A 24,533-nucleotide genomic window follows, 5' to 3' on the forward strand; every position below is an offset into this window, starting at 1 on the left:
ATTTGTCTTTCTGTTGCTTCATTATTAGTGTATAAGAGTGCAACTGACTGATGCACATTGATTTTGTATCCTGCGACTTTGCTGAATTCATGTATCAGTTCTAGCAGACTTTTGGTGGAGTCTATCGGATTTTCCATGTATAATATCATGTCATCTGCAAAAAGTGAAAGCTTAACTTCATCTTTGCCAATTTTGATGCCTTTGATTTCCTTTTGTTGTCTGATTGCTGATGCTAGCTCTTGCAACACTATGTGAAACAACAGCGGTGAGAGTAGACATCCCTGTCATGTTCCTGATCTCAGGGAGAAAGCTCTCAGTTTTTCCCCATTGAGGATGATATTAGCTGTGGGCTTTTCATAAATGGCTTTTATGATGTTTAAGTATGTTCCTTCTATCCTGACTTTCTCGAGGGTTTTTATTAAGAAATGATGCTGAATTTTGTCAAATGCTTTTTCTGCATCGATTGACAGGATCATATGGTTCTTATCTTTTCTTTTATTAATGTGATGTATCATATTGATTGATTTGCGAATGTTGAACCAGCCCTGCAGCCCAGGAATGAATCCCACTTGATCATGGTGAATAATTCTTTTTATATGCTGTTGAATTCGATTTGCTAGTATCTTATTGAGAATTTTTGCGTCCATATTCATCAGGGATATTGGCCTGTAGTTTTTTTTTTACTGGGTCTCTGTCTGGTTTGGGAATCAAAGTAATGCTGGCTTCATAGAATGAGTCTGGAAGTCTTCCTTCCCTTTCTATTTTTTTGAATAGCTTGAGAAGGATAGGTGTTATCTTTGCTTTAAATGTCTGGTAGAATACCCCTGGGAAGCCATCTGGTCCTGGATGAAACTCTTATTTGTTGGGAGATTTTTGATAAGTGATTCAATTTCTTTGCTGGTTATGGGTCTTTTCAAGCTTTCTATTTCTTCCTGTTTGAGTTTGGGAAGTGTGTGGGTGTTTAGGAATTTGTCCATTTCTTCCAGGTTGTCCAGTTTGTTGGCATATAATTTTTCATAGTATTCCCTGATAATTGCTTGTATTTCTGAGGGATTGGTTGTAATAATCCCATTTTCATTCATGATTTTATCTATTTGGGTCATCTCCCTTTCCTTTTTGAGAAGCCTGGCTAGAGGTTTATCAATTTTGTTTATTTTTTCAAAAAACCAGCTCTTGGTTTCATTGATGTGCTCTACAGGTTTTTTAGATTCTATATTGTTTATTTCTGCTCTGATCTTTATTATTTCTCTTCTTCTGCTGGGTTTGGGGTGTCTTTGCTGTTCTGCTTCTGTTTCCTTTAGGTGCTGTTAGATTTTGTATTTGGGATTTTTCTTGTTTCTTGAGATAGGCCTGGATTGCAATGTATTTTCCTCTCAGGACTGCCTTCGCTGCATCCCAAAGCATTTGGATTGTTGTATTTTCATTTTCATTTGTTTCCATATATTTCTTAATTTCTTCTCTAATTGCCTGGTTGACTCATTCATTCTTTAGTAGGGTGTTCTTTAACCTCCATGCTTTTGGAGGTTTTCCAGACTTTTTCCTGTGGTTGATTTCAAGCTTCATAGCATTGTGGTCCGAAAGTGTGCATGGTATGATCTCAATTCTTGTATACTTATGAAGGGCTGTTTTGTGACCCAATAGGTGATCTATCTTGGAGGAGGTTCCATGTGCACTCGAGAAGAAAGTATATTCTGTTGCTTTGGGATGCAGAGTTCTAAATATATCTGTCAAGTCCATCTGATCCAGTGTATCATTCAGGGCCCTTGTTTCTTTATTGATCCTGTGTCTAGATGATCTATCCAATGTTGTAAGTGGAGTATTGAAGTCCCCTGCAATTACCACATTCTTATCAATAAGGTTGCTTATGTTTGTGATTGTTTTATATATTTGGGGGCTCCCGTATTGGGCGCATAGACGTTTATAATTGTTAGCTCTTCCTGATGGATAGACCCTGTAATTATTATATAATGCTCTTCTTCATCTCTTGTTACAGCCTTTAATTTAAAGTCTAGTTTGTCTGATACAGGTATGGCTACTCCAGCTTTCTTTTGACTTCCAGTAGCATGATAGATAGCTCTCCATCCCCTCACTTTCAATCTGAAGGTGTCCTCAGGTCTAAAATGAGTCTCTTGTAGACAGCAAATAGATGGGTCTTGGTTTTTTATCCATTCTGATACCCTATGTCTTTTTGTTGGAGCATTTAGTTCATTTACATTCAGTGTTATTATAGAAAGATATGGGTTTAGAGTCATTGTGATGTCTGTAGGTTTCATGCTTGTAGTGATGTCTCTGGTGCTTTGTCTCACAGGATCCCCCTTAGGATCTCTTGTAGGGCTGGTTTAGTGGTGACGAATTCCTTTAGTTTTTGTTTGTTTAGGAAGACCTTTATCTCTCCTTCTATTGTAAATGACAGACTTGCTGGATAAAGGATTCTCGGCTGCATAGTTTTTCTGTTCATCACATTGAAGATTTCCTGCCATTCCTTTCTGGCCTGCCAAGTTTCAGGAGAGAGATCTGTCACTAGTCTTATCGGTCTCCCTTTATATGTTATATCATGTTTATCCCTAGCTGCTTTCAGAATTTTCTCTTTATCCTTGTATTTTGCTTCACTATGATATGTCGTGCAGATTGATTCAAGTTACGTCTGAAAGAAGTTCTCTGTGACTGTTGGATTTCAATGCCTTTTTCCTTCCCCAGATCAGGGAAGTTCTCAGCTATGATTTCTTCAAGTACACCTTCAGCACCTTTCTCTCTCTCTTCCTCCTCTGGAATCCCAATTATGCATATATTATTACATTTAATTGTGTCACTTAGTTCTCTAATTCTCCCCTCATACTCCTGGATTTTTTTATCTCTCTTTTTCTCAGCTTCCTCTTTTTCTATAATTTTATCTTCTAATTCACCTATTCTCTCCTCTGCCTCATCAATCTGAGCTTTGGTCGCCTCCATTTTATTTTGCAGCTCATTTACAGCATTTTTTAGCTCCTCTGTTTCTTAGTCCCTTGATCTCTGTAGCAATAGATTCTCTGTTCTGTATACTCTTTTCAAGCCCAGCGATTAATCTTATGACTACTATTTTAAATTCATTTTCTGTTATATTGCTTAAATCGTTTTTGATCAATTTATTAGCTGTCGCTACTTCTTGGAGTTTCTTTTGAGGAGAATTCTTCCGTTTCGTCATTTTGGATAGTCCCCGGAGTGGCGAAGAACTGCAGGGCTCTTCCTTTGTGCTGTCTGGAGTAACTTGCGTTGGTGGGCAGGGCCGCAGTCAGACCTGATGTCTGTCCCCAGCCCACTGCTGGGGCCACAGTCAGACTGGTGTGTGCCTTATCTTCCCCTCTCCCAGGGGCAGGACTCACTGTGGAGTGATGTGGCCCCTGTCTGGGCTACTTGCACACTGCCAGGCTTGTGGTGCCGCTTCGATGAGATCTGGCATATTAGCCGGGGTGGATCTGCAAGGTGCACAGGGGCGGGAGGGGCAGACTCAGTTTGCTTTGCCTTTGGTGGTCTTCTTTGGGTGGGGCCCTGCAGCACTGGCACCAGGAGGGAGGCAGACCCGTCAGAGGGATGGATCCACAGAAGCACAGCTTTGGTGCAAGCAAGTTCCCTGAGGGGAAATGGTTCCCTTTGGGATTTTGGCTGGGGGATGGGAGAGGGAGATGGCGCTTCCCAGCACCTTTGTTCCCCGCCGAGCTGAGCTCTGTCCTCCAGGGCTCAACACCTCTCCCTTCCATTGTCCTCTAGCCCTCGTGCTCTCCGAGCAGAGCTGTTGACTTATAATATTCCACATGTTAAGTCCCACTGGCTGTCAGAACTCACTCCAACCAGCCCCTCTGCTTTTGCAAGCCAGACTCGGGGGCTCTGCCTTGCTGGGAGGGCTGCCCCTCCACCACCCTGGCTCCCTCCTCCAGTCCATGTAGCTCGGACCACCTCTCCACCCTTCCTACCCTCTTCCGTGGGCCTTTTGTGTATGCTTGGCTCCGGAGAGTCCATTCTGCTAGTCTTGTGGTGGTTTTCTGGGTTATTTAGGCAGATGTGGGTGGAATCTAAGTGGTCAGCAGGAAGCGGTGAGCCCAGCATCCTCCTATGCCACCATCTTCCCTCTTCCTAAAAAACTCTTCTAACTTTTTAACTTATCTTCTTACTTTATTACTTTTCATTAACTCTTTTTGTCTCTGGTCTTCCTTTCTATAGCAACCTGTTATGTACTTGAGGAATGCAGTATTTTATTTTGTAAGGGATACAAGTGATCATTCTTTAGAGTCTTCTTACCCCAGTTTAGTTCTCTTCCCCACCCCCCCCCCCAGGTTGCTTTTTTTAGTTTGTTTATTTGCGTCTCCAGCTTTGGCATGGAAGGCTTTCCTCAAATGTCGTGTGGTGCTTGATTTCACACTCATCTCTAAGCATGGGGTGTATAAATTGATTTGAAGATCTGAGCTTCAGAACAGGGTTTGCTTGTAAGACTGAAGCAGAGTTTTACTGAATCATCATCTGACTGATTTGCTTTACCAGGTAAACCCCATTAGCTTTAGCTCTTTGTAGGCTCTTGAGAGTCCCTGAGAAGAATCCTGTAAGTCATTGACCAGAGGGTACAGTACCGGCTGCTAGGATTTTGGAAACCAAATGGAATCAAGAGTTAGAAATGAGATGTCTTGTTCAGGTGGAGATACTCACTTATGTTTTTCAGTCAGCGCCTCCAGTCTTAAAACAGATGTGTGTATCATCTTGCTTTCAGCCCTACATTGACATATGGTCACAAATTCTTGTGTCTTTATATTTATTGTTTATGTAATGATTTATCAATTTTCCTGCCTGCCGGCTTCAGGTCAGCTTTCCAAGTTCTGCTAAGTCAGTCACTACTAGTATATCTATTTTTCAAGTTCAAAAATGTGAAGATATTGGCCATTGCCAGTTCTTTGGCCTCGTGACGGTAAGCCTATGGATCTCAGCGAGCAGTATTGCTTCCAAAGGTTACGTTGCAAATTTGTGGAATGGTTTTTTTGTTTGTTTGCTTGTTTTTGGTTATCACAATGATTAGGGGATACTGCTGACATTTGATACACAGGAGACAACTTCATTTTTGTTATTCTATAAATATTTTGCCCATTGAATCATATCACAGTCCACTCCCAGATAAGAATTGTGGCTATAGACACATGTCTGATATATAGACTCTGAATTCTGCAGAAATGCCCTAAGTGAAAATTATACTTTTTTGCACTTGTAAAGGGAATTTTGATTTTTTTCACTTTGATCTGATCACAAAGAAAATTTTCCCTTTTCTAATGTCTATTTATCCACTCAGAAATGCAAATTAGTTCTGCTGATTTTATTAAGCTGTTGTTTTTGTTTCCTTTCACATTTTTAATTGCATCCTTCATGGGAATGCATAATTAGGCCTTGAGTCTAATTTATGATAAATACAATTTATTCAAATATTTAACAATAATTAATGGCAGCCTCAAAAAGAGCAAGATTAATAAAATCTACAAACCAATTTTTATTTTTTATTTTTTACAAACCAATTTTTAAATTGGTAATTCCCTTACTATGAGTTCCTCATGGTTTAAAAGCCACAAAATGGAAAAATGAAGTGTTCTCATGCCAATAAGAATACCCTTTCAATTCCTGGAAGTTAATATTTCCATCACACATGTATTTATATTAACTCATATCTTATTTCCCCTGTGATTTGCATCATCTTGTATTATTCTACATCAATGATAAACTTCTAGAAAAGGATTAAAATAATGTATGTAATGCTTCATCTTCAAAACTTCACATGAGAAGTCAAACTGTCAAAACTAATCAACCCATTATTTTTCTGCAAAGGGAGGATAAATGTACATTGGTCATATTATGCTAAAGATCTGCCAGATAATCTTATTAAATAATTTATACAATATCCTGTTGGCCTACTGTAGTTAAAAATAATAAAAATACTTCTTATATAATGTAACAGAATAAATTGCTAATATTAGAGAAAATCGTTTTCCAAGCACATCACCATCAGAGGACTAACAAATTTAAACTGTTCAGAGCAATCCCACTTACTAAAAAGTTAATATATAGCATATCTACCATGGCTACTTCTTAAGTGTAAGTCATTCATCATAGTAATTTTATTTCTTGAACTATTTACATAGGATTTACCTCACTAAAGTCATTGGTAAACATCTTTGTTTTCAAGGGTAGCTTAAGATATATATATATATATATATATGTGTATATATATATATATGTATATATATATGTATATATATATATATGTATATATATATATGTGTATATATATATATATATATTTGTGTGTGTGTGTGTGTGTGTATTGCCACGGCATTCACAAAGACACAATTTGTATTAAATTTTAAAGCAGGATTTCAATGCTCAGACTTTTGCAGGCAAAAAATACTAGTAGGCTCAAAAGTCTATTGTTTCTGTGCCTATAAATTACTCTTCTAGTAATTTCCCAGATGTTTCCAGCTTGCCATAGCTAGTTGAATACAGGCTAGTAAAAGTCTCCTCATTTCCAAATCATGCATACAGTAAATATTTTAGAATGTCATAGCCTTTTTTTTTTTTTTTCAAAAAGAAGCTTCAGAGGAGCTCAGAGGATAAAACCAGGGGACTATCTATGCATATCAAATATTTTATTTCTAAAGGAAAAGGAAAAATATATCAAGTGTATCCCAAACACAAAATATTTTATTAATATTTTAAAGTCATATATCTATGGGAGTGTATTAAGAGGGTTTTGAAAGTGTCGTTCACACCCAGCAATAATAACAAAGCCATATAAGCCAAAAAATAATCACTTTTCTTGTATCCAGCAGAGAACTAACATCACAAAGCAACCAAGTAACCTGAAATATAAGAAGAGACAGGTCCCTCCAAAGAGAAAGGAAGTGATCTCTGGCTCAGTTCTAAGAGAATATGTGGGGAAGAGATGCTGAGCACCATGTAAGTAAGATTTCATCTAAAATTTTTAACAAATTTTAAGGGCTCACTGTAAAGTAGCAAGAGCACATAAAGTCCCTAAGAACTGCTGACTCAAGGGGGTTCCTCTTGCAGGTTCTTTTCTACCAACGTTCACAGCTCACCAAGGAAAAAGACTGGGCAGGACAAGAGACCAGAGAAATCCTTCCTCAGTAGTATAGGCACTGCTATGGAAAAATCCCAAAGCCCCACCAGAGCCTTCTCCCCCTGTGGAATAAAACTCTTAGTCCAATGGGCAAAGGGCAGAAAGCCTGGTGCTTCCAGGGGAACCTGGGTGGCTCATTTGGTTAAGCATCTGTCTGACTCTTGATCTCAGCTCAGGTCTTGGTCTCAGGGTTGTGAGCTCAAGATTCATGTTGGGCCATGCACTGGGAATGGAGACTGCTTTAAAAAAAAAAAAAGAACAAAAGAAAAAAAAACACCTCTTGCTTTTAGGGCACAGATGCATAGAAAAATTCCTATATTCCTGGAGAAGGGAGAGAAAACCCAGACCATGAGTGATCCCCGATTGCTGGGGAGAGGCTGGATTTTCTCACACATAACACCCACCATGGCAAAATTTGGCTGCCACATGGAGAAGAAGGAGGGTCACTGAGAAAGCTCCCCACTGAGATCAAAACACAGATGGCATGCCTAAAACTAAAGCTGGGCTAGGATGCACAGAATCACCTTTGCTCCAACCTCTAGGCCAAGAAACACTGAGTTGGAAGCACTCACAGTTTTCCATTGTAAGAAAGCCAAGAAAATGGAGACAAGACTGCCTCTTAGGCACAAAGAAGGACAAGAGCAGAAGATGGAGAAGAGATGTTATGAAAACTCTCCAGCAACCCAGCCATACCATATACATAAGGTAATTCTAGAAAGATTTGCAATGGGTTGTGCACAGAAGGTGATCATAGCAACAACACACAAATACAAAACAGCTTACTCCTGACTACTTGGATACACACTCCAACATTTATGACCTAGTAGAAAAACCTTGCCCATTTCTGGACATAACTTCTGTTTACTTCAGTCTTTACTGTTGTACATAAATGTGAACATTTATAAGAAAAAAAAATCTCCTGTTAAGAGACAAAAGAATAATCATAACCAGACCCAAGATGAACCAGATATCAAAACTATCAGAAAAGGAATTAAAAATAAGTGCTCTTAATATGTCAGTAGGTCTAGTTTAAAAGATGGATAAAACGTATTAGGAGAATTTTAGCCAATAGATGGAAAAATATAATGAAATACTAGAAATAAAAAGCATGGTAACAAGATGAATACCTTTGACAGGATCATAAGTAGACTCAACACAACTAAGGAAAGAATCAGTAAACTTGAAAAGAGGATAATAGAGGGGTGCCTGGGTGGCTCAGTCATTTAAGCATCTAACTCTGGATTTTAGTTCAGGGCATGGAGTTCAGGCAAAAATCATGAAGTGATAGAGGGATGGATATGTTCGCTATTTTGCAGTGATAGTTTCATTTGTATACATATTTCAAAATTTACCGATTATACCCATAAAGGTGTGCAGTTATTTATATCAATAAGCTCACGTTTTGTGAGATGGGGCCTCGCATTGGGCTCTGGCCTCGCAGTCTGGAATCTGTTTGGGATTCTCCCTCTCCCTCACTCTCTGCCCCTCCCCCACCCATGCACACGCTCTCCCGCTCAAAATAAATAAACTTAAAAAAAAATAAAATAGGACAATAGAAATTTCATAAATCAAAGCACACAAATAAAAAGGAGTGAAATCAAAACAGAACAGAAAGAGTATCCAAGAATGACCGGTCTAAAGTTTGTATTTTTGAATCCTAGAGAAGAAAGAAAAAATTAGACGACATATTTGAACATACAATGGCCAAGAATTTTCCAAAAATGATAAAACGCATCAAATCAAAAATATGAGAGATGAAAAATTAGAACAGAAGATAGGAGCGAGAAGCATTTGGAGTATACAGTTGTAAGTTTCTTTTACTACACAGGAAGTAATAGAATATTTGAAGGTAGACAGTTACTAATTAAAGATGAATATTTAAAACCCACTAAAAATTCAAAGGGGTATAAATAAAATATAATTGATTTTTAAACAAAACTCATAACGTTATATTGTGGAGTTTATAACCCATCATACACATAAAACTTGTGGTTATAGCATAATGTCAAGGGAGAGAAGAAATACAAGTACACTATCAAAAAGCTCATCTACTCTGGGTAGTAGGATACCACTTGAAGGTAGGCTGTGATTAAAGATACATATTATAAACAAAAGCAACCACGAAAATAACAAAAGGAAGAGTTCTTGAAATTTAGAAAGCATATCAGTGGTTGGTTGGGGATGCCAGTGGTTAAGGGGCAGAGGTGGGGTCATGGAGTTGAAGCAAGAAAGCATGAAGTAATAGAGTGATGGGTATTTTCACTATTTTGACGGTAGTGATTGTTTCATTTGTATACATATTTCAAAACTTGCCACTTTATACCCTTAAATATGGGCAGTTATTTAGGTTAATTACACCTCAGTAAAGCTATTTTTAAGAAGCTCTGGCAAGCAAACAGCCTATTTTTTAAAAAAATGAGCAAAATATTTGAAAAGACACTTCCCCAATGAAAATATATAAATGGTCAAACAAAAGATGAGAAGGTGCTCAACATCACCAGTCATTAGGGAAATGCAAGTTAAAACTACATTGAGATGTCACTTCATTCCCTTAAGGTGTCTGACAGCACTGAGTGGTGATGAAAAATCAGAACAACTGGAACTCTGATACATTGTTGCTGGAAATGCAAAATAATACAGCTGCTTTGGAAAACAGTTTGGCAGTTTCCTACAAAGCTAAACATACTTATCATAAGACACAGCAGTTCTGTTCCTAAGAGAAATCCAAGAGAAACGGAAGCTTGCATTCTTACAGAAAGCTATACATGAATGTTTCTGGAAACAATCTAAATGTCCCCAAACCCGTGAATGGATAAACAAACTGTGAAACCCCCATAAACAAGGGAACACTACTTAGAAATAGAAGAGAATACATTGATACATACAGCAACACAAATGGATCTCGAAAATATTTTACTGAGCGAAAGAAATGCAATGGAACATTTACTATATGATTCCATTGATATAAAATTCTGGAACAGGCAAATCTAATCTACAGATTAGCAAATAGACTGGGGGGTGCCTAGGGCTGGGGGTGGGAAGAGAAGGGCTGGAAAGCAGCACAAGAGATCTTTTTGGAGGGATGGTACTGTTCTAAATCTTGATTGTGGTAGTGGTTGTGTGAGTGTAGAAATTTGTCAAAATTCATCAAGCTGTATGTATAAAGTGAGTGCATTTTATTTTATGTGAAGTTCACTTTAATAAGGCATAGTTCAAATTTAAAAAGAAAATTTAAGGTCATGGTGGCAGTCAGTGAGGAAAAAGAAATCACCCCAGGTCCTTTTATTTGCACCAAACCCTGGACTTAACTTTATTAACTGGAATTTTGTAGATGGGTTCCTAAACAAATTCTGATATTCAGTAAGAAAAAAAAATCTTACCTCCTCACAATACAACCCCTTTCTAAAGGTCTTATAGTAGTAGAGATTAATGCTATAAAGTTTTTAAACTACATTTACACACTCTTAACGATAAAGAAAAAGCTGTTTTCTAGATGTGCATTCTACTTAAGAGAACTATCCATTTATTTTAATCCTCTTAACCTTCCAAGGATGAACTGCTTGATAATTTCAACATCAGAAAAGCCCCTAGAAGGCTTCTTCTGTTACGTGAAGAATTGGTATAATGTTAACTTCCAAAAGCAGGATTCCAATTAATATGGACTATGTCAAACAACAAATAAAATATGCACAGAAGAGAGATTGGAGAAAACACACACCAAACTGTCAACTAAGTTGTGGTACTATGGGTGGTAACTTCCTCTTCTACTTATTGGTATTTTATAGTTTCTAAGGTGATAATATAACTTTGTGATAACAGTGCATAAAAATTATTTCTAATTGTTTAAACACAAATAAAAAGATAAATACATTTCTCATTGTCCTGCATACCTCTTTATCTGAAAGTTTTAGGCATCTGACATGGACAGTGTTTAAAGATGAGCAGAACATACATGCTGTGGCTAACTTCTGAATATTTTCCTAATTTTGAAAGGCGAGTTTTCCTACCTAGAGTGTCTATTTTCTAGAAGCTTGATTTGAGCAGCTGTATAAACACATATTGAAAATTCATACTTTGGCAATAGAAAGCTAAGCAGAGGCAGAGAGCATATTCTACAGGCATCTGGCCTTAGGTCCTCTTCCCCAAGGATACTGACCTCTGAATAGCGTTGACAGCGAGGTCATCCATCTGTCCTGAGATGGCTCTACTACTGGCATTTCCCTTGACTTCATAAAGAGTAGGGTGGCCAGCTCCACCCTCTTAACCTTCTAAGGAGCTGCTAAGTTACTCATCAAAACCAGACCTAGGAGAGGTTTTTCGTCATTTTTACTATTCAAATGTCTACACATTTCTTATACTATCTACAAACTCCAAAGTATTCTGCCTTTTAAAGCAAGAGCCTGAAATTCCAGTGCTCAGTCTGCAGGTAACAAATGTACATCCCACGATATTCTTTACAGTCTCTGGTCCCTATGTGAACTCAGACTGCTATACCAGGTAATTACAAACCAGCAGCAAACGAGTCACTAGGAAAGGGAGGCTAAGACAGGCAAACAGAACATAACCTCAGCACTTTTCTTTATGAATCCAACATGTTTTTGGTTTTTAAAAAAACGTATATAAAGGAAGACATTGCAAACTCAGGTGGAGGTCTGTTTGATTGCTTGAAAGCCACTCCAGACCATCAAGGCAACCTCGTGCCATCCACACTTTAATATTGATATGGTATTCCAAAGCAAACCCCAGAGCATGCCACTGTGTGTTGCGTCTTCATTACTTTCTTGGTCCTCTCTGACTTATCTTGCCTTAATAAAGTCCTTGTCTCTCTCTCTTCAACCCTGTTTTTTACATTGATATTCTTGACTCCTTTGTGGTTGCTTCTGTTAACTGACTAGTAAATGAATTGGAGATGATTTATGTAAAAATTCGATAAGTGGTGATTATGGTTGTTGTTGTTTTCGTTAGTTTCATAATCTGCCTGCATTTTCCCCTCTCTGGTCTTCCAAACTTTGTTGTCCATCATATCAAATTTGAAATCTTTTTATGCATTCTAGACCCTTGCTACTCAAAGTGAACCTGCAAACCAGTAGCACTGATGTCACCTAGGAGCTTGCTGGAAATGCAGTATCTCAGGCCCACACCAAGCCTGCTAAATCACAATCCAAATTTTAATGAGATGGTGCATGAGCACTCTGTACTAGAAAAGCACGGAGCTGGAGCACATTTTGCTAGCGCCATTTTGCTTGTTCCACTTTCCCTCTAATCTTCACTATGCTTCTAATACCAGCAAACTCATCTCGGTAGTCTTTCCCATTTTGTACTTTTTCCACATGCTGTCTGACATTGCTTAATAAAATCAGCATTTTTGCTCCTTTTCTATGAATGTCCAGATTTTACTAGTTACTCAAGACCCGTCTCATTTTTTAAAAAAATTTGTTTAAATTCTAGGTAGTTAACATACAGTGCAATATTGATTTCAGGAGTAGAATTCAGTGGTTCATCACTTACATACAATACCCAGTGCTCATCATAACAAGTGCCCTCCTTAATAACCATCACTCATGTAGCCCATCTCCCCACCCACCTCCCTCCATCAACCTTCAGTTTGTTCTCTATCATTAAGAATCTCCTATGGTTTGTTTTTCTCTCTCTCTCTCTCTCTCTCTCTCTCTCTCTCTCTCTTCCCCCTAAGTCCATCTGTTTTTTGTCTTAAATTCCACATATGAGTGAAATAATATGGTATTTGCCTTTCTCTAACGGACTTATTTCACTTAGCATAATACACTCTAGCTCCATGCACATCATTGCAAATGGCAAGATTTCATTCTTTTTGATGAACGAGGAATATTCCATTGTATATATGAATTACATCTTTATCTATTCTTCAGTCAATGGACATTTGGGCTCTTTCCATAGTTTGGCTATTGTTGGTAATGCTGCTATAAACATCAGGTTGCATGTACTCACAGGGCCCATCTCTAGGTCAACTTTTTCTGTGATGAAGAATTCAAAAACATTGACTTTATTCTGTGGCCTGACTTCAGCACTCACTGCCTTTACCAGACATACTGGCACTTACTCATATACCATATTATTACAGACTGTTTCATATCTACTAGTTTCATGAAATAGTTGTATACACACACACACACACACACACACACACACACACACACACCAAAAACAAAAACAAAACCTGTCTCATACAGTCCCTATTCAGGATTACTCTTACTTTTGGTACTTAGAAAAATATTGTTAGATTGATTTAAGCTAAGTTTTTCAGACACCAAACAATAATGAAAATGTGAGATCCAAAAAAATGGCAATATGTTTAGAAACATTACAATTTTTCACTAGCAAATGACCTTGTAAGTCATTCTTATAACTGGAAACTTAAAGAGCATGGGATATTTTTCAATTCATTTATTGTATTCTTCAGCTCTTTGGTACTTCTTATGTTTTCGATCTCTTCTTTGACGTCCTCACTCTTCATCCATTCTTCTGCTGAGTTCAGTGATCATTGTTATGACCATTACTTTGAACTCTTTATCAGGTAAATAACTTATCTGTGTTTCGTGAAGGCCTTCTTCTAAGGTTTTAGTTTATTCTTTTGTTTAGAACTTATTCCTCTATTTCTTCATTTGCTTAACTCTGTGTTCCTTTCTATGGGTTTGATAAAACAACTGTCTCTCCTAGTCTTGAAGGAGGGGCCTCCTGTAAGAGATGAAACTTTTCATTCAATCGTGCCTTGGTTCTTGGTTATCTCTCAAAATTGTGCGATTGTCCAGGTAACCTATTTTATTTTTAATGACTCCCAGGAGTTGAGAGTGTGCCAAGGCTGTCAGGGTCTCAAAGGGGAGAATCTCAAGTCAGTACCTAGATTTAGGCTGATTGGAAGCTAGACCCTCAGCAGCTTTTAAAGAGTGTAAAAATATACAGTCCTATGGGCAAGCAAAAACTCCCAAGGCCACCAGCGCCAGGTGATTTACAGGTATCCCTTGGGCAGCAGTCACAAATACCAGGGCTCCAGACAAATGAGTAAGTGCCTGTGTGTGAGATACTAGAGAGCTCTAGTGAGGAGGGTGCCAAGACCGTAAGCACCTGTCCACATTGCCTGAGCACACAAGAGCAGGAGAGCTCCTCCATCAGAAGGCCTGAAGTCCGCCCCTCAGGCTCAAGCTCCAAGGCAAGCAAATAGACCTTCTTCACAGGAAGACGGGAGGGAGGGATGTCAGTGGGCCGCTTGAGCAGTGGTCTGGGGGTGGCAGCCTGCCACAAACTATTCCTACGAATGTTAGTCCTGTGGAACCCAGGAACGCAAGCCCCCCAGGCCACCAGCGCCAGATGAAGAGGCCATCCGCTTGGCAGCACGCACCAAGACTGGGCTTGTGACGCGTATAGAAGCTCCCCTTCGGGACATACCGGCGCTCAGGAGCCTGGCAGACGGAGAGCGTGATGGCGGCACCTATCCGCCCAAGCGCGGCAGAGGGAGCGTGTCAAGATGGCGCCTGCCAGTGTCCTTCCAGGAGAGCGCCCTGGCCGGCCCCCAGAGGTGTATCGAATCGGATGCCTGCCCTCAGGCCCAGGCTCCAGGACAGGCAAATACGGCTTTTCCACAGAAACACTGGGCCGCGTCACTTGGTTGTCCGTGCGCGCCCTGGAGGTGGCAGCCTGCCGGGAACAGTTTCTCCAAATGTTACAGTTCCGTGGGCCCCAGGAACACAAGCGCCCCTGGCCACCAGAGCCGGCAGATCACGGGCATCCCTTAGGCGTGCAGAAGCTTCCCTTCAGGGCCTACTGGCCCCTAGGAGCCAGGCAGAGGGAGAGCGTGAAGACGGCGCCCGCCAGTCTCTATCATGGAAGACAACTGGCAGGCCCGCAAAGGCGTTTGGATTCAGAAGCCTGCCCCTGAGGCCGAGGCCCCAGGACAAGCAGAAAGCAAGTGAGCCTTTCCCACGCAAAGCCCCGAGTCCCTTCGTGCTGGGCCCTGAGGCGGTAAGTCCGAGAGTGAGAGCTCTTTGAGAGCTCTTTTTCAGATGCTGACAGCCTGTGGGTCTCGTGGAAGCGAGCCACGTTGGTTTTCCAAAGTACATGTTTTGGGGGCTTGTCTCTCAGGTGCAGGTCTTAAAGTTGTGGCGACTTCTTGGGGTTCAACTCCCTTGCTCCTCCAAGAGAAGCTCAGGGTTTGGGTTCCCTCTCAACTGGGGGTCGCTGCACAGGGTGGGGGTGGGGGTTCATGGTGAAACTGTGTCCCAGCCTCGCCTAATTGCTTCAGTGTGTGCCTTCGCTCATTGGTCCTGATGCCAGTTTTCAGGGTTTTTTTTTTTTTTTTTCAGATGAAATTGTTCCATATGTACCTGTAGTTCAGTGCATTTGTGGGAGGAGATGAGATTAGAATCCTTTTATGTAGCCATCTTGAACCGGAGCCTTGAGCAAGGGATATAAAGACACGGTGAAACTATATTATTTAGGTTATTAATGTTGAATACAGAAATTATCTAATTTTATGTTAATTCAGTAAGTATTTATTGACTATTACCACAAACAAGGCAAATTTTCTAGGAATGTGGTATAGAGCAGTGTATGCCATTAGATACCTGCCCTCGACAATCTTCTAGCCCTCTATATTTAAGAGTGGATTTTATCTTCTAACTCTGCATTTAATAGAAACATAGTTCAAGAATAATTGTTCACACTCCATTGTTGTATCACCAGGGACCTATTACTATGGAATATTTTTCTTAGACTGTAAGATTTGAAAGTAAAATAGAAGGCATTATAAATTATTTATATATTATCTTACTTTTATGCCTAATACAGTTTTTACATGAAGAAAAAAATCATCAAGTTTTAGTTGGTACAGAATGAAATAAATTTCCGTAAGCAGAAGACATGTAAGCTGACTTTATCCCTCAAAATATGTTTGTTTTGTTTTGCTTCATTGAATTCCTTCAAGTGTGTGTGTGTGTGTGTGTGTGTGTGTGTGAGAGAGAGAGAGAGAGAGAGACAGGGAGAGTGTGTGTGAACATTTTGTGAGCATAATGTGAGCATTAACTTTCAGTTAATAGGCTGTACTGTTCCTTTTTAGTAAACATGTTATCAAAGTATAACATATAGTAAAGTGCACAAATGTTAAGTGTACAGCTTATGGAATTTTTACAAGCTAAACACATCCATGTAACTAACCATCATCTAGATTAAGATCTAGAATATTACAAGCACCCTAGAAAACTCTTTTACGTTCCCTCCCAGGGCTTACTGCCTCCAAAGGTAAGAACTAATCTGACTTCCATCCCCAAAACTCAATTTGCCTATTGTTGCAAATTATAGAATGTGACATACAGGATATACTCATTTGCGTCTGACTTGTCTTGCTGAGAATTACATTTCTGAGATCCATCTATGTTGATGTGCTGTGCTTGACAGTGGTCTCTTCTTCTTCTTCTTCTTTTTCTTCTTCTTCTTCTTTTTTTTGCCATGTACTATTTCCTTGAATAAACATACCACAGCATCCATTCTCCTGTTGATTGGGTATTTGGGCTGTTTCCAGTTTGGGGTTATTACAAATAATGCTACCATTAATATTCTTATAAATGTTTTTTGTTAAACATCTGTACTCATTTCTATTGGGTATATATCAAGGAGTATATTTGTTGGATTGTAGGGTTGTGCATGTATTCATGTAGATACTACTAAGTTATTTTTGAAAATGATTATGCCAAACTACTCTCCAACCGGCATCATATGTTAGACTTGTTCCACATCATTGTCAACACCTGATATTGTGGTGTTTTGTTCTTTCATTTTAGCCATTCCAGTAGAAAGGTACTGAGATCTCTTCTTAGTTTTAATTTGAATTTGTTGCATTTTGAGCAACTTGTTATATGCTTATTGGCCATTTTGGTCATCCTCCTTGCACATTTTTTATTTTTTTAATGTTTATTTATTTTTGAGAGAGAGAGACAGTGCAAGCAGGGGAGGGGCAGAGAGAGAGGGAGACAGAGAATCTGAAGCAGGCTTCAGGCTCTGAGCTGTCAGCACAGAGCCCAATGTGGGGCTCGAACCCATGAACCGTGAGATCATGACCTGAGTTGAAGTTGGATGTCCAACTGGTTGAGTTACCCAGGCGCCCCTCTCCTTGCACCTTTTTAATTGGATGTTTATTTTTCTCACTGATTTGCAGGATTTTTTTTCTGAATACATATCCTTTGTCCATGGATTAGCTTTCATGAGGTTATGTCAGTAAACATCCTCAAAATCTCAGTGGCTTAGAACAACAAATATATATTTCATATTTACTTTACCTATTGATTGCAGATTTTTTCAGTTCTTCTGGACTGTGCTAGGTTAGGCTGGGCTCAACTTTTCTTAGCTTGGCTTGCCTTCATCTGTATTTTCATTCTAAAAAATGAGTGGTGATTGGACCCACTATGTGAGATATCCTGTTCTCATGATTGAAGGTTAGAGCAAGAGGTGGGGCTGGCAGAAGCTATTAATGCCTCTGAAAGCAACTATTCAGTCAGGAAAAACATGTTCATTTATACACCATTGACCAAAACAAGTCACAAGATCAAGCCCGAAGTCACTGGGGCAAGGAAGTACCCTCTCCCTAAAAAGGAGGATTAAGGAGACCAGGGAAAACAGAGATAGAAACAGGGAACAAATAATACAGTGTACCACAGTTGGAAGTATATCACAAAAACTTCCCACTCTTCCTTAATAATGTCTTCCAGTAAACAAAAATTCTTAGTAATAATGAAGTACAATTTAATAATTTTCTTTGATTTGTACTTTTTTATTTAAGAAATTTTATCTCTCGCAAGGACATGACTGTATTCTTCCGTGTCCGGGACTGACATTACTTCTGTAAAGGACCAAATAGTAAATATTTCTGTTGTAGCACAAAAGCAGTCAGAGACCATATGTAAATGAATGGGTATGGCTGTATTCAAATAAAAGTTTATTTACAAAAATAGGTGGCAGGCTAGATGTGCTGACCCATGTTCTGTGTTATCCTCTAGAAGTTTTATTGTTTAACTTTGCACAGTTGCATTCACAATCTGTCGGAATTGTTTTGTGTGTGTGTGTGTGTGTGTGTGTGTGTGTGTGTGTGATATGAAATAAGGAAACAGTCATTTTTTAGATATGCGCATTCAGTAGACCTGTATCACTAATTGTAAAGACACTCTTTTTTTTTAAACATTTATTTATTTTTGAGACAGAGAGAGACAGAGCATGAACAAGGGAGGAGCAGAGAGAGAGGGAGACACAGAATCTGAAACAGGCTCCAGGCTCTGAGCTTTCAGCACAGAACCCGACGTGGGGCCTGAACTCATGGACCATGAGATCATGACCTGAGCTGAAGTCGGACGCTTAACCAACCAAGCCACCCAGGCGCCCCAAGACACTCTTTTTCTAATGTGTTAGAGAAATATCCTTGTCATTATCAAGTGATTATATGTGTAGGTAAAGTTAGCAATTTTGATCTTCTTTTTCAAACATTATTTGCTCTCCTTGGCCCTTTGCATTTCTATATAAATTTTAACATCAGCCTTTTTATTTGCTAACACGCACACCCCTAGAATTTTCATTGAGATTGCATTTTTTTAAACACACAACACACAACCATACACACACATTGGAAAGGATTGACAACTTTTTGGTAGTTTTCCAACCTATGAATATATGTATTTGTTTATTTTTTAAAAATTTATCCCCCATCCGAAGAAAATTTCTCCCAGTAATAATTTATAATTTTCTCTGTGGAAGGCAAGCACATTTACCAGAAATAAAGAACATTTTATAATATAGAATGGTCAATTCAACTGGAAGATATAATAGTCCTAAATGTATATGCAGCTTAAACTGTAGTTCAAAAATACATAAAGCAAAATGTGTGATAGAGCCAAAAGGAGAAACAGAAGATCCATAATTATAGCTGGACTTTTAATAGATCTCTCTGTAAAGAAAGAAGAATTGAAACAAGATTATCAAACACATATACATAAAAAACATACTGGATCATAAAGCAATTCTCAATATATTTCAAAGGACAGGGATTATGTACTATGTGTTCTGACTAGAGTACAATAAATCTAGAAATTAATAACACAAATTTAACTATGTCTACTTTATCTGATCTTGGAAGAACTATATACTATATAAACTTTGTTTTGGTTAGTACTTGGTAAATCCATTTTCTACTCTAAAAAAATTTTTTTTAATGTTTATTTTTGAGAGAGAGAGAGAGAGAGAGAGCGAGCAGGGGCAGGGCAGAGAGAGAAGAAACAGAATCCAAAGCAGGCTCCAAGCTCTGAGCTGTCAGCACAGAGCCCAATGCAGGGCTCGAGATTACAGACCATGAGATCATGACTTGAGCCACCGTGAGATCATGACCTGATCCGAAGCCGAACACTTAACCAACTGAGCCACCCAGGTCCCCCCCTTCTACTTTTAACCTGTCTCTGGTCTTAGGTTTAATATATGCCTTCTGGAGCAGGTTGTAGTTGTTTTTTATTTGTTTAATCTAGCCTGGCAATCATAGTCTTTTTTTAAGCTAATGTAGTCTAATTAAAAGTATGTAGTCTGGGTTTTTTTAATGTAATTACTCATACTAAGTTACCAAATCCATTTTCCATTATCTCATGTTTTTTTTTCTTACTGTCTTTCAGTTATTCAAGTATTCTCATTATTCTGCATTAACACTGTAACTCTACTGACTCTCCGTCCTTTTTATGCTATTGTTTATCATGACTCTACCTACATTTTAAAGACTATTTTAAAGACATCATTATTATTGCTTATAAAAGTCAATATATATATATACACAGTTGTTTATCTTTTCTGGTGATCTTATTTCTTCTTGCATTTCCATTCATTTGTCTGTTATCCTTTTCCTTACCCAGAAAGCCCCTATAGCATGTCTTTTAAGTGCAGACTTCCTGGCTATGAATTATTTCCATTCTTGTTTGTGTGAAAATATCTTTATTTTGCTTTAATTTTTGAAGAATATTTTCTCTGGGGATGCCTGGGTGGTTCATTCGGTTGAGTGTCCGACTTCGGTTCATGTCATGATCTCACCATTAGTGGGTTTGAACCCTGCATCAGGTTCTGTACTGACAGCTCAGAGCCTGGAGGCTGCTTCAGATTCTGTGTCTGCTTCTCTCTTTCCCCCTCCCCGCTCATAATCTGTCTCTCTCTCAAAAGTAAACATTTAAAAAATTTAAAAAAATTTTTTTCTCTGGCTGTAGCATTTGAGATTGGTAATTATTTTCTTTCAGCACCTTGAAGATACTTTCTTTTCTGGTTTTCTTGATTTCTCTTCAAAAGTTAGCTGTTGCTTCTTTGAAGGTTATGAGTCTTTGGGAGGAGGGACCTGCTTTTAAAATTATATTTTTGTTTCTAGTTTTCAGCATTTTTACTATCATGCATGTATATATAACTTTCTTTGTATTATCCTATTGGGGGGTTGCAGAACTTCTTAAATTTATAGCTCAATAGATCCAGCACTTCTGGAAAATTTGAGCAAATATATGTTCAAATATCTTGCTCCATATTTTATCTCATTTTGAGACTCCAATTACATATGCATTAGGGCTTTCTTCACTATATCTCATATGTCTCTTACTTTTTCTATTTTTTTATCCCTCTTGCATTTCATGCTTCAGTCTGGGTATTTTCTACTATTTGAAATTTCCTCTTCCCTCGCTATAATCTGTTAAACCCAAGGATTGAGTTTCTAATCTTAATTATTGTATTTTTCAGTGCTAGAATTTCCTTTTGATCCCCCCCCCACCTCTCTCTCTCTCTTTTGTTTTTAATTCAAATTCTCTGGTAAATTTACCAGCTTTCATTTATTTTCATGAACACGTTAATCATGGTTACTTTAATTTCGATCTGACAACTCCAATTTCTTTATATTCTATTGCTCTGGTTCTGTTGTCTGTCTTTATTTTTTATTTTTCGTCATGTGACCTTATTTCCTAGGATGCCTGATAATTTAAAAAAAAAATTAATGTTTATTTATTTTTGACAGAGAGAGAGAGACAGAGTATAAGCCAGGGAGGGGCAGAGAGAGAGGGAGACACAGAATCCAAAGCAGGCTCCAGGCTCCGAGCTGTCAGCACAGAGCCCGACGTGGAGCTCAAACCCACAAACCGCAAGATCATGACTTGAGCCAAAGTCAGATGCTCAACTGACTGAGCCACCCAGGTGCCCCCCGATAATTTTGATTGAATATCAAACATTATCTGGGAAAAGTTACAAAGAATCTGGATGCTATTATCCTCTACAAAAAATTTAGTTTTCTTCTGGCAGATAGAATATGGAAAGATTACTCTGATCCACTCAAGGCTGTAAAATTTCTGTTTACTTTCATTCCTAGGGCGTAGGCCTTCAGGAGGTCTCAGCTGAAGCCCTGAGGATGTCCCAGCTCATCCTCCATAGTTGGCCTGAAACCAGATTGTGTCCCTCCAGAATCCTTAGACTGCTAAGTCTTTGCTTGGCGAGTTAGCTCTTAGCAGTGGCTTTCTACTTAGTTTCCTAATCTCTTATCTTTAGCTTCACTCAGTACAGTTTAGGAGTTACATATGTCTCAAAGGGAAATTCCATGTAGTTCATTTGGCTTCCTTCTTTGCAGTTCCTTTTATCCAGGATCTTGGCCCCAAATCCTGACTACCCTGGTAACCCTAAACTCCCAACTTTCACCTGCCCAGCCCACTGAAACTGATGCAAGTTTCAGTTCAGCCTTTATGCATTATGCTTGGAATTAGACTCCCTAACCCTAAACAACTTGAACACTAATCTTTAGAAATAGAATAAAAGCGGGTATGGCATGGCTTATCTAATGTTTCCCTTTTTTCTGGATTCTTTGATGCCTTCCAAGGGTTGTTCTCTGTTTGTGTTATGTTTTTTTTTTAATTTACTTTTTATATTCTGTGGAAGAGCTAGAATATCATGGACACAAGCAAAAATCCCTGCCATTCCTTTCACACATTCCTGGCCAAATATATGCACTTATGTATTATCCCTGTACCCTAAAGGCATGTAGATTGTTGATCACTGGTCTTTTGGAGCCATGTGGTGAATGAGTGCTGAGTTGGCATTATGTATCTCTCCATAGGACAGTGCCAAGCACTCTGCTCTTTGGACCTTTTAACATTCCTCAGTAAAACTTTCACATCCACCAAAAGATGTATCCTAAAATCTCTCGAAGTCCCTTTCCAGCAAAATGTATTTTCATTATATTCCTATTGATTCAAATGCCCTTACTATTGTAATGAGCCTTTGAATTCAATTAGGAGATTAAAAAAGTAATAATTGTAGCCAGGGCATGGCTTTGCCGGGGGGAGGGGGGTGGTTGGTGAGAATTCAGGACATTGATTATTGCTACACACTGAAATATCTTGGCTTTATATCACTTATGCATCTTACCCCTTATACATTCAATCAGGATGTATGTTCATCCCCTGACCGGTCTGACCCAATTCCTCCTCACTCTCCTCTTTTTCCTATGCTGCCATGGCAGGCTTTCTCCGTCCCTTGTCGACTTGATGTGTGTGAGGGCTGTAAAAAGAAGCTAAGTAGTTCTGGCACAGTAAAGAAGTGTGGAGGCAGTGCTGAACAGCCAGAGGACACAAGAGCTCTGCCATATTATACTGTTTGTCACTCTGATGTGAACAATGGCTATGAGGTTATTAAACAGATTGTCCTGGGTTTTTCCTCTCATTAGGATTTTAGCATTCTCTCCCCATGCCATTGTCCCAGGTTTCTTCCCATTGTAACCTCTTAATTATAATGCAGGCTTGAGGAGAAGGATGCACCCACTGGAAACCAAGCACTGGTGCAGTTGTTCAAAGCCACTTGAGTATTCATTTGTTTATTTGTTCCTAGGTTTACAATTCAGCTGTGTTAACTCATGGAAACTGCTCTGGGACAGATTTAAATCAAAACAGACAGTTTCCATTTTTGCTCTGAAAATCAAATGGGAAGATTTGTTTTAAATCAGTGGTTAGTGGCTTGCCCCAACATGCTTGGAATGTGTGTTTACTTTTTAGATATAGGATAATGTATTTTTTTTTACAAGTTAAAATGCCTCTGACAAAATAAGCAAAAAAACACCTAATATGTATGGACTATAGTAGAAATCTAAAGAATGATGCCTTCCTGCTAACAAATATAAGTTTCTTAGCTGGATAAAGTTTCCTTGAAAATTTATGATAAATTAAACTTCTTATATAGGACCTTCTGTCAAAAAAGAAAAAAAATACTTATCTTTAAGCAGGACACTCTATTTGTATGAACATTTCAATATGTAAAAATAATTCCAATTTAAAATCGTATTTGGCTTTAGTGTTAAGTCTGTAAACTGTGTTTCTAAGTGATGTCCAAATCCTTAGTATTCCGTTGATTTAAGATTTATTTAGTAGCCATAATATGCTAGAATAGTAACACATGAGGTTTACTGTGGTGAATTCCTCTTTAAAAAATACTTAACATCCCTTTAGTTTTTATTTCATTTTTGTGTTAAAGAGTACCAGAATTGAAGTTGAAGTAACTCACTGCTCAAAAGATTGGAGTAAGCAGTGGTAACAACTTTACCCTTTAATGAGTGAATTGTTGCATCTTTATTGACAATAGATTTGTCGATATGTTTCTATAAGAGACAGAATCTTAACTTAAAAGATTCTTACCAGGAAGGCAGAGTGGGGATCTTTTCACAGGAATATGTTTTAAAATCAGATCTTTATTATTGAGATTAACGCAATTTAAAACTGTGCAAACTGTTTTATAGAAGTTAAAATTTATGGCACAATTTCCAACCTCAACAGCTTAGAAATCTACACATACTTTATCTGCATGGGACTCCAAGGCTCCTGGTCACATCCATACATGGATCTCTGTCCTTGCTTTGCTCTGTGAAGTCCCACCTTCTCCAAGGAGCTCCTATGATCAAGTCCGAAGTGAAATAGTCTAAGGGTGCCTGGGTGGCTCAGTTGGTTGAGCCTCAGACCCTTTTTTTTTAATATGAAATTTATTGTCAAATTGGTTTCCATACAACACCCAGTGCTCATCCCAACAGGTGCCCTCCTCAATGCCCATCACCCACTTTCCCCTCCCTCCCACACCCCATAAACCCTCAGTTTATTCTCAGTGTCTAAGAGTCTCTTATGGTTTGCCTCCCTCCCTCTCTAACTTTTTTCCCCTTCCCCTCCCCCATGGTCTTCTGTCAAGTTTCTCAGGATCCACTTAAGAGTGAAAACATATGGTATCTGTCTTTCTTTGTATGACTTATTTCACTTAGCATAATACCCTCCAGTTCCATCCACGTTGCTACAAAAGGCCATACTTCATTCCTTCTCATTGCCAGGTAGTATTCCATTGTATACATAAA

At 38.7% G+C, this 24,533-nt stretch overlaps 1 long non-coding RNA gene across 1 annotated transcript in view; it reads left to right on the top strand.

The window, feature by feature from the left end:
* The window catches only part of LOC106985823 (uncharacterized), a 66,383-nt gene extending 42,560 nt beyond the window's left edge, over positions 1 to 23,823 (top strand). Inside the window, exons 8-9 of the long non-coding RNA XR_008299237.1 lie at positions 6,834 to 6,960; positions 21,525 to 23,823. This is a non-coding gene — a long non-coding RNA (uncharacterized LOC106985823). The remainder of the gene's footprint in view (positions 1 to 6,833; positions 6,961 to 21,524) is intronic.
* The last annotated feature ends 710 nt before the right edge of the window (positions 23,824 to 24,533 follow it).

Source organism: Acinonyx jubatus, chromosome B3 (genome assembly GCF_027475565.1).
Source record: "Acinonyx jubatus isolate Ajub_Pintada_27869175 chromosome B3, VMU_Ajub_asm_v1.0, whole genome shotgun sequence".
Taxonomy (NCBI): domain Eukaryota; kingdom Metazoa; phylum Chordata; class Mammalia; order Carnivora; family Felidae; genus Acinonyx; species Acinonyx jubatus.